The 10,723-nt window shown below is 34.2% G+C and overlaps 1 long non-coding RNA gene across 1 annotated transcript; it reads right to left on the bottom strand.

Annotated features, from left to right (window-relative positions):
• Positions 1–1,376: 1,376 nt before the first annotated feature.
• LOC126889616 (uncharacterized) lies at positions 1,377–7,635 on the bottom strand. Its single transcript, XR_007700104.1, has 2 exons — positions 7,050–7,635; positions 1,377–1,609 (listed from the first exon to the last, which is right to left on the bottom strand). It is a non-coding gene; the product is annotated as an uncharacterized LOC126889616 (long non-coding RNA).
• Between the last annotated feature and the right edge of the window lie 3,088 nt (positions 7,636–10,723).

Raw genomic sequence — 10,723 nt, 5'->3', positions numbered from 1 at the left:
TCCACAAAACATGCAAATACATATTTTCTTTGATCACGGCATTTTTGCAATAGGATGTTAAGCGCAAGAAGTGCCTCCCTGGTACCCATAGCATTTCTAAAACCAAATTGGGTATCTTCGAGATCTTCTTCGTATTTGCGTCTAATTCTGTTATGAAGTATTCTTAGGAAATGGCATTATGGCATTATGTCATTACTAACAACGAATTAGATTTGTTATAAAAATTATTGTCAATTAAGTACAAACATCTAATTTAATCTTAGATCACAAGTAAGTCAAGCAAAACCAAATGGGAGAAAAACTGGGAAGATGATTTACAACGTATGCTGTACAAATTTAATATAACCGCTAAAGAATTTAACATGTTAATTTCCCGAAAAAAGACTAAATGGATGGCTTTAACAGCAGATCCAATAAGGTGTAGATTAGAGCTGGAGGGTCAAATAATAGAACAAGTCATGGAGTTTAAATATTTGGGTATTACACTATCTAGCTACGGAAAGCTAGAAACAGAAGTGGAAGATCGGGTCAATAAAGCAAACAGAGCCGCAGGTTGCGTGAATGCAACAATATGGAGAAATAAAAACATCGCAAAAGAAGTGAAAGGCAGAATTTACAAAATAGTCATCAGACCAATAATGACATACGCAGCAGAATCACGACGTGATACAGAAAGGACAAAAAGAATGCTAGAAACAGCAGAGATGAAAACACTGCGAAAAATCGATGGTAAAACACTGTCGGGTAGGGCTAGAAGTGCAGATTATACTATGGAGATGCAAGGTGGACAACATTAATAACTGGGTGAAAAACAGAAGAGTAGAATGGAACGACCACATAAGCCGAATGGCAAAAAATTAAGTAGAAAGGACATCGAGAGACAGTTCCACAATAAGAAGACGATCAGTGGGAAGACCACGAAAAAGATGGAATGACAACTTACTGGAGGCACATTGAAAAACAGAGTCTTGTCTACATAAAAAGAAGAAGAAGAAGAAGAAGTAAACAAACTATTGATAGTCCGAGCATAATGTAAAAAACTAAATTAGAATTATTAAACGTTGTCTGTCGTATTTAATTTTCACTGTAAACTATGTACTTAATTCAGTTAAAGCCCTTGTATTCAAAACCTTGTATTCCACACCTTAAAAGCTTAATAAATATATATAATAATACTAGTTTAGTAAACAGATAAATTGTTTCTTATTGTAAATAATTGACATTTTATCAATTCGTTTAAAATTATTTCATATTTCAATAGATTTCAGTAAAACATAGATACAAATAATTTTTCCTTGGTGCATTTACATTTTAGTAATTAAACCATATTTACTTAATTAAAAGTTATAATGTATTGTTAAATATTTAAAGGCAAATTCATAATTTTATACATTTATTCTAATATCTAGGTACACATGTCTTTTTATCACGAAATACTATAATCGACTGACTCATTAAATACTTCATTATCCATATTCGGGCATCTATGCTGTTTATCAGAACATCCATTTCTTTTAGTCGTCCGTCAGGGCCGGCGTAGAAAATATTCTTTACAGTCGGCCACGCTTCCCTTATCCACGTCCTCGTGGATCCGATGCCACTGATTTACCTAGATCATAAAAAACATGTTAATTTTAAAAGACAAGACTATGAAATAAATAAGACACATGCCATATTAATAATGGGACTACTATCTAATAATTTTACATTAAATCTAACAGGAGTCATCCATCCAGTTCATCTTAAGTTGGACCTGAAATATTAGCTTAAGATCTACAGCTAGTAAATTTCTTAAAAAAAACATGCTACACCCATAGTAAGAAAACAACTCTTATAAGTTCGCTTCTAAATTATGCAATAAGAAAGCAACTCTCATAAGTTCGATTCTTTAGTAAATTACATTAAAAAGAACATGCAATAGGTAAACATGCTATACTAATAGCAAGACAACAACTCTAAGAGTTGTAATATATGAGTATAAGACCATAAGAGTACAAGACTTATAAGTTCGCCTCTAAAATATAAGAAAACAACTCTTATAAGTTTGCCTCATTAGTAAATTCCATTAAGCAAAACATGCAATAGGTACCTATAGTAAGAAAAGAGCTCTTATAAGTTCGTTTCTTTAGAACTTGCCCTCTCCAAACCCCTTACCATGGGTTGGAAGAGCCGTGGTCTAAGAGCTAGTTTCTTATACTTTTGTGGTCAACCATCTTAAGAGATCCGTTTCGTTAGGACCCTTATAAGTTCGTTTCTTTAGAACTCGCCTAGGACTCTTTAAGAACTCGTTTCGTAAGAGTTCTGTTGCTAGCTATCTTCGAGATCCGTTTCGTTATGACTCTTATAAGTTCGTTTCGTTAGAACTCTTGTAGCTAGCTAACGTGTGATCCAAAATTATTGCCATCACAGGTGGCTCTAAATTACAGAGATAGCTATACAGTGCATGTCTATTCTTAATTCAGATATATTTTCCAGTTTACGTCAACTTTGCAGTGTACGTCAACTTAACAAGAAAAGTTAGGTTATGTAGATGTTGGCGATGGACATATACAGCCTCTTGTTTGATTGTATTTATTATTGTTACTTATAATTTCATTAACTATTTTTATTTTTGACTTAAGTTCTGTGTTAAAGGTTTTGACTAATTTTTTTTTATGTTTTATAATATTAATCAAAATTAATTGATAAACCAATGATATAAATTCAGATTAAAACAAGACATACGTAATTTTTTTGTACAGCTAGCTTTGATCACAATAACTGTGGATCGCTCGTTATCTTGGAGATCCGTTTCGTTAGGATCCAAATCCCCTTTGGATTCAGAACTGACGTCAGTATTGAAAGGTTTCATCTTATCGTTAGATGACACACCTTCATTTTTCTTTTGAGATCTCACGGAACCTTGAGGATCCTCGATTACGTAACGATCATGATCTAAAACCCTTTTTAATGATATAAGGATCAGGTAATGGGGAGTCATTCGTTTGACGTCCTCTTGAATTCTTCGTTGAATTCAATCACTTTGTCAAATGTTTGCTTTTATTTGACCTGGTTTGCATCAGTCATTCGTTTGACGTCCGCTTGAATTCTTCGTTGAATTCAATCACTTTGTCAAATGTTTGATTTTATTTGACCAGGTTTGCATCAGTCATTCGTTTGACGTCCGCACATATTTTCGATAGATCGCCCCGGTCTGCCTCCTGTAATGACACTTTGTTGGCCAGAACAGCATCGGCTATACCTCTTGGTTGGTAACCCAACATTACTTCGTAGGGCGTTTTTTTTGTGGTTGAATTCTTCGTTGAATTCAATCCCCAATTTGGAACGAATTCATCTCAAGTAATCTCGTCTTCACTGCAGGATGATAAAGAAGCTACTATTGCACAATTATACCTTTCCACTTGTCCGTTTTCTTTAGGAGCAGCAGTGGAATTCAGACCATGTTTTATATTAAGTGATGTACAATAATCCTTGAATCGTTGGGAAGTATAGCAAAAACTTCCATCGTTAATTATTCTTCTTGCTACACCAAAGTTTTGAATTGCACTTTTCAAAAAAGTAATCACCGGGGTAACTTTGGTGGACTGCACAGCCTTCATAAAAAAAGAACTTAGTGAAAGCATCGACGATGACAATGAGATAAGAGTTCCTTCGTTTTGACTTTACAAATGGACTTAGATGATCTATATGCAGTGTATCAAAAGGTACTGCAACCTTCTCAATAGAATGCAAAAGTCCAGCTTTTTGTTTTTGGCCAGGTTCCTTATTATATAAGCATTCTAGACAACATCCAATGTATTTCTTAACATATCTTCTCATATCTGAGAATCAGTATAATTGAGATATTGCCAAATAGTCATTTCTACTAACATGTGACCAGTTCCATCATGATAATGCAAAACAACCTGCCTGCGGGCTTGCTTTGGAACAACCCACCTTTTGCCTTCGGTAGTTTTTCGGTATAGTCGATTGTTTACAATGCAGTAGTTTTGATAGATATCTTTTTCTTCCTTATCTGATGGAGATTTCGACAGCAGATCTATGATAGTGTTGCATTTTTCATCTTTTAATTGGGCATGTAAGATCCAATCTTCTTGATCGATGTTCACAAGGTTTATCTTAACCGTGAGTGCCTCCTCTGGAATTTTTGCGACAGTATCTCTGCTTAGAGCATGTGGCATTTTCGTACCTGGACGGTATTCAATGTCGAAAGTTAATTCTTGAATGGTTAACCACCATCTTTCAATTCTGGGAATAATATCTCTTTTGGTCAATGTGATCCGCACTGCATTACAATCTGTAACCACCTTAAAATGGATTTCGATGAGATAAATTCGAAAATGTTGTAATGAATTTACTACTGCCATGGTTTCTAACTCCTGATTGTAAACAGCAAGGATAGGCCTCGAAGTCAATTTATTCTTGAGGGTTTCGAAAGCTACACGTTGTTCGTCACCCCATACAAATTTGACATCTTTTTTTTTTCGTGAGAAGTGTCAAAAGTCTTGCAATCGTGGCAAAGTCCTTTACATATTTTCTGAAGTAACTTGACAAACCCAAAAATTGGCGTGTAGTGTGGACATCAACAGGTTCTGGAGATCGTTCAATTGCTTCTGTTTTCAGCTCTAAAGTCGTGAAATACATACAATCTTTTAATTCTTCTAAGAACTCGTCTGCACGTGGAAGTGGAAATCGATCCTTAACAGTCTTCGAATTCAATGCACGATAATCTACACACATTCGATTTTCTCCACTTTTCTTTTGGACTAATAGAATCGGACTTGAATAAGGTGAACTAGATTCTTGAATTACTCCATTAGCCTGTAAATCATCTACGATAGTCTGTACAACTTTTCGTTCATTGTAAGACAAACCATAAGGACGATACACGACAGGACGATCATCAGTAAGATGGATTTGCATTTTAAGAATATCTGTTTTACCCAATTCACTAATGTTTTGTGAAAAACAGCACCTAAATTGATTCAGTAAGTCAAGGAGCTTTACTCAGAGCTTTACTCAGATAAATTTGAATTACATAACACATAATTTTTGGAAAACAAACAAGAATTGTGTAAATAACAGGTCATTACGCCAATATCAGAAGAAATACTTTTATCTTCAACACAATCAACACCTCTAGCTACAATTTGAGTTTCACTTACCTCAAGTAAGGTGATATGTATGTACTCAAATTATTGTACCCTGTTCTAGCCAATCCTCTCAACCTGATTTGCATATGGAATATCATAGCAGTTCGTTCTAGTCACTAATAGATCACATCCCCAAAAAAAATCAGGAATGCACTTCGTCTCCACAAATGTTCCATTAACCGCATCGTTGGGTTGTGATAGGTGCTGGATGAGATTTTTTTTTGACTAGTAACTCTATTCGCTCGACTATTACTAACATAAATTTCGGGTAGTGGAGGAGTGTTGAGACTCTTTCACTTGATGAAGCTACCGTTTCTCTAGACTTGGGAATCTAGGAACTTGTCTGATGATGTAAATGATATTGTCGGTTTTATCTTGTAATCATAGTCGTTACTACTACTGCTAGATTCGGATGTTGAACTTGAACTTAGCCTGGATCCTTTCCTTCGACTCATTGCTTTTGTTTTCTTTCTATATACTATATTTATATAATAATATATACTTATACTCATGCTATTCGAATAAAATTGCGAAGTTAAATTGAGAGAAGGTTGTTGCTACACGTTGAACAACTTCTCGAGCTTAAATAATAATGCAATATAAGCTCAATACTACACGTTGAACAGCTTATACAGAGCGTTCACCAATCCATCAGATATACCACTTCGAAGGAAGCGCCAAAATTGGCAACACTGTCTATTATTCCACCATAGTATCGATGCGTAATCGTCCATCGACGGATTTAAACAAATAATACTTTAGGTTCTGAAATTACTAATCTATAATGAGTAGGTGACGTATTATGGTTGTTAAATTACCGGCAAGTGGGTAAATAAATCGGCTGCTCAAATTCCTCAAACATTTATTACTAAACATTTAAAATTAATTTTTAACTGTTAAAGATGTTCAAAACTCATCTACTCGATAGTAACAGTATGTTATTAAAATCGCTTTATCAATTTTTCTCTTTTCTCGATTATTAGTTTTTATTGCATAGTATATAAATTATTGTAATGACTGAATAAATAATTAATTTAAAATAATGCTATTAATGTAAATTAATAAATAATTCACGCAATTAACAAGTAGGTAAGGATTTAAAAGAATATTCAAAAACTAAAGCCATAGTCACCGCTATTTTAAAAATGACATTGACACTCTACGACTATACCGTCTACACTCTAAATATTTATAAATGCATGTGTATAAATTATAACAATAATGCATACCTTATTAAATGTGGAAAAACCGGCAGTGCTCACACCTTAAGCGCGCATATCTAATTGAAACCCAAACGCAGTGTATATTCTTATAAATATTTTAATCTATTTTAAATTTAAATCGCGAAATATAAATATTACTAAACGTTGAATAGTTTATATCTCCCTATAGATATTTTAATCTATTTCAAATTCAAATACCAAAATATAAGTCTATTATTTACACTTTGAATAGCTTATAAAAATATAATAGATTATTAATATAATAAAATTGTGAAGTTAATAAAAGAGAAGTCTGTTGCTACACGTTGAACAGTTTCTCAAACTTAAATAAGGTAATATAAGCTTAATACTATATGTTGATTAGCTTATATACTATCCTTATAAATATTTTAACTTATTTTGAAATCAAATCGCGAAATATAAGTCTATTATCTACACTTTGAATAGCTTATAAATATATTCCGATAAATATTTTAACCTTTTTCAAAATCAAATCGCGAAATATAAGTCTATTAGCTACACTTTGAATAGCTTATAAAAATATTCCGATAAATATTTTAATCTTTTTCAAAATCAAATCGCGAAATATGTCTATTAACTACACTTTGAATAGCTTATACATCACGATAAATATTTTAATATCTATTAAATAAACTATCTGATAAATACATACAGTTCAATCCTCTTAACCCCATCAGACACAAGTTCGAAGTTCCAACAGACATCCTGTCATAAAAAATATGTGGTACAATGTACATCATTGGCAAAGAAACAGCACAAATTGTTCCAAAAACAACTCATAAAAACACACAGGTGATTCACCGTACTTTAAATATTATTTACACGTCGCATTTAGTGCAAATTCCGGATAAAATTCCACGTAAAACACTTTAACGTAACAACACTTCACAAGTTCACTTCTTGCAGGAAAAATTCCATTGCTATTTTTGTCACTTTCGAAACATTCACATACGATTATACTATTATTGTGTTTTTAAACAAATATCACTATTAAATAAGTATAAATATAACTTAAAACTTGTTATAGCACATGGATAATATCCTACCGCTGCTTTGTTAAATATTTAAAGGCAAATTCATAATTTTATACATTTATTCTAATATCTAGGTACACATGTCTTTTTATCACGAAATACTATAATCGACTGACTCATTAAATACTTCATTATCCATATTCGGGCATCTATGCTGTTTATCAGAACATCCATTTCTTTTAGTCGTCCGTCAGGGCCGGCGTAGAAAATATTCTTTACAGTATGTAAAATTTCGAGCCGTAATTATAAAACCTTAATTAATTCAGATAATAGCAAAAATGATACATTATTAAAGCAAAAAATAATTATTTTGCAGGTAGGTGCCTACTGACCTCAACAACCTCAAAAATCACACCTCAAATAGTAAATAAACAAGGGGTTGGATTAGGTTAAATTTCCACAGTCACAACACGTTCTTCTACAACAAATTGCCATGTTATTTGAATTTATGAAAATAAAAATTCACTTATATGAAGAACAATGTTATTTCTTTCTTGGAAATAGTTAACTTAAGAAAAAAATATTATAGGACTTTTTGTTCTAAATTGTGTATTATATCCATACCTTAAAGGAACGCACTATTTTCTAGGACACCCTGTATACGTCTGTTAATCTCTGAGGTTGCTGTATTACTTTGGTTGATTTGTGAGCCTAGATGTACGAACTCTGTTACTCCTTCAAAAGTATATGTTCCAGCCTTTAGAACTTCAGGTTCTGCTACTTGACTATTATTTGTGACCTTCATATACTTAGTTTCATTAGTGTTAGCTTCATCCTTTTAACTTCTGCTTTCAATGCCGTGAACGATTGAACCAGGTCCTCTGCTTTTCTTCTTGCTATGATATTAATGTCATTTGCATACTCTAGTAATTGTACACTATTATTAATAATGGTCCCTCTTGTTCAGGGCCGGCGATAACGGGCCTGCAAGGGATGCATTGCAGGCGGGCGTCCCTGTTTGGGGGGCGCCAAAATGAGCTTTTTTTTCTGCTGGTTTTATGTAAAATACTAAAATAGAAAAATTCATTTTTTAAATGTGGTTTAAATTCATCATAATACCCTAATCTGTGTTTGTTAGTGTTGCATATCACATAATATACAAAAATATGCAATTCTTACCACGGTATAGAATTCTTACCATGTAGTAATATAATTTATTGGTCAAAGATATCATATTTCAACCAAACAACTTTGCTCTTAATGAGAATGCTTTGTTTATGTTCCTCAAATTTCTTGCAAGTTGTTAGTTTTGTATCAGCAGTTATGAGAGGAAATGAATGATTTCCAGTAAAATAAACAAGGTTGTGATACTGTTTTCTTGCCGCCTGCGTCTGTCTAATTATTTAAGTATTATGTACCAATTAATAGGTATCAAGTTAAGTATTAATCCCATAAAAACATAATATTTACAATAAATATTTTACATGAAATTTAGTTTAGAGCTCTTTAGATTTAGTATTATTTCATGTGATTATAATACAGAATAATTTGTCAGTTGTACTCTGCAGTTAAAGAATCTAGCATTCAATTAATATAAAATTATATTTGTTAAGTACTACTCAGTACTATTATTAATTTACGGTTAAGTTATTATTTTTATTTAGTTAAATAAAAATGGATTAAAAAAAATTATCTGGGGCACAAATCGAAAAATAAAAGCTGAAAAAGAAGAAATGACACAATAAAACAATCTTAGTTCTCCTAGCCAATTTGTTAAAAAAGCTAAAGTGAAGTTGTTTTGTCAGGTAAGGGGTCCAATAAAACTGTAACCGAACTTTATTTACCGGGGACATTTGCGGATAGCGCTGCCCGGAACACACATTTTTAGGACACAAGTCCAAAATCAAGTCATTAATAGGGAGAAAAGCTCTTCTAGCTACCCCTAAAATCAGGTGGTTTAACCACATAAAGTAATACAGAGGATGTGTTCCATTACCCAGTGCATCCAAGGTAACGTTCAGTACAAAGCCTCCTAAGGGTAAAAACATGCCGAAGATCCATGGATGAGCTCGGTGTAGGTCGCGATCGCGGTCGCTACATCGATATCAAAACAAACCTTCATTTTCTTATGAGATCGCACATACCAAGGATGTGTCACCCGTTCACCCTCGCGACCTTGCATCGCGGTTTACAGCCATGTCGATGCCAAAACAGGATACGGAAAGTATCTTCGGTAAGGGTAAAAACATGCCGAAGATACATGGACGAGCGCGGTGTAGGTCGCGATCGCGGTCGAGGTTTACATCGATGACTGTCAGAACATACCGAAGGTACTTTCCGTATACTGTTTTGGCATCGACATCGCTGTAAACCGCGATGCAAGGTCGCGAGGGTGAACGGGTGACACATCCTTGGTATGTGCGATCTCATAAGAAAATGAAGGTTTGTTTTGATGCCGATGTAGCGACCGCGATCGCGACCTACACCGCGCTCATCCATGTATCTTCGGCATGTTTTTACCCTTATTCGTTATGTACTGCGATGGGGAGGGGTGGTGGTAAAGCTTGGGGGATCAGATAGATACGGGGTCAGGTTACGCAGTGTGACCGGTTTGATCTTCGGACATGTGGGTCTCACTGTTCCATTTGTACACACATAATGTTCCCGAGGCTGGGGTTGTACCAGTATCTGTGTGTATGTGTGTGGGATGGGGGGCGCCTGTGCTAGTTTTGCAGGCGGGCACCTTATACCCTAGCGCCGGCATTATTCCAGATTCTCTACCAGCTTTCTCTAGGACAATGTTGAATAGAAGCACGATAGGCTATCTCCCTGTCGAAGTCCTGTTTGTACCTGGAAAGTTCTTGATATTCCATTTTGCACTCCAATCTTAAACTTGACTGTTGAAAGGGTTGCTTTAACCAACCTCAATAAGTGTATCGGGATATTAAATTCTACCATGGCTTTGTATAGGTTTCTGTCTACACTGCCATAGGCACATCTTAAATCCACAAACAAATGTTGAGTATCCTTTTAGCCTTTGGTGTCTTTATTAGCTGTTCAAAATTTACCCTTGTTCGTTGTCGGATGTTTCTTAGCCACTTAGTCTTTTTTCCTTCCTAATCTCTTGCCCTTAATCTTTCCTTTCACTATTAGTTGAGCATATTAGTACTTATACTTTGGGCTAATTAGCAAAATACAAGGAAAAGTTATTTACCAGCAATTTTATTACTGGAATCGAATCTTGTTATTGTATGTATTAATAATATAGGTATGCAAAGTCCGGAGATAGTGTGCTACTTTTTTTATAAACAAAATGGCGCCCTAAAATCGTGTTTTTTTTTCAATTTTTGCT

This window comes from Diabrotica virgifera, chromosome 8 (assembly GCF_917563875.1).
Source record: "Diabrotica virgifera virgifera chromosome 8, PGI_DIABVI_V3a".
Taxonomy (NCBI): domain Eukaryota; kingdom Metazoa; phylum Arthropoda; class Insecta; order Coleoptera; family Chrysomelidae; genus Diabrotica; species Diabrotica virgifera.
This window is presented reverse-complemented; position numbering and strand designations above follow the sequence as displayed.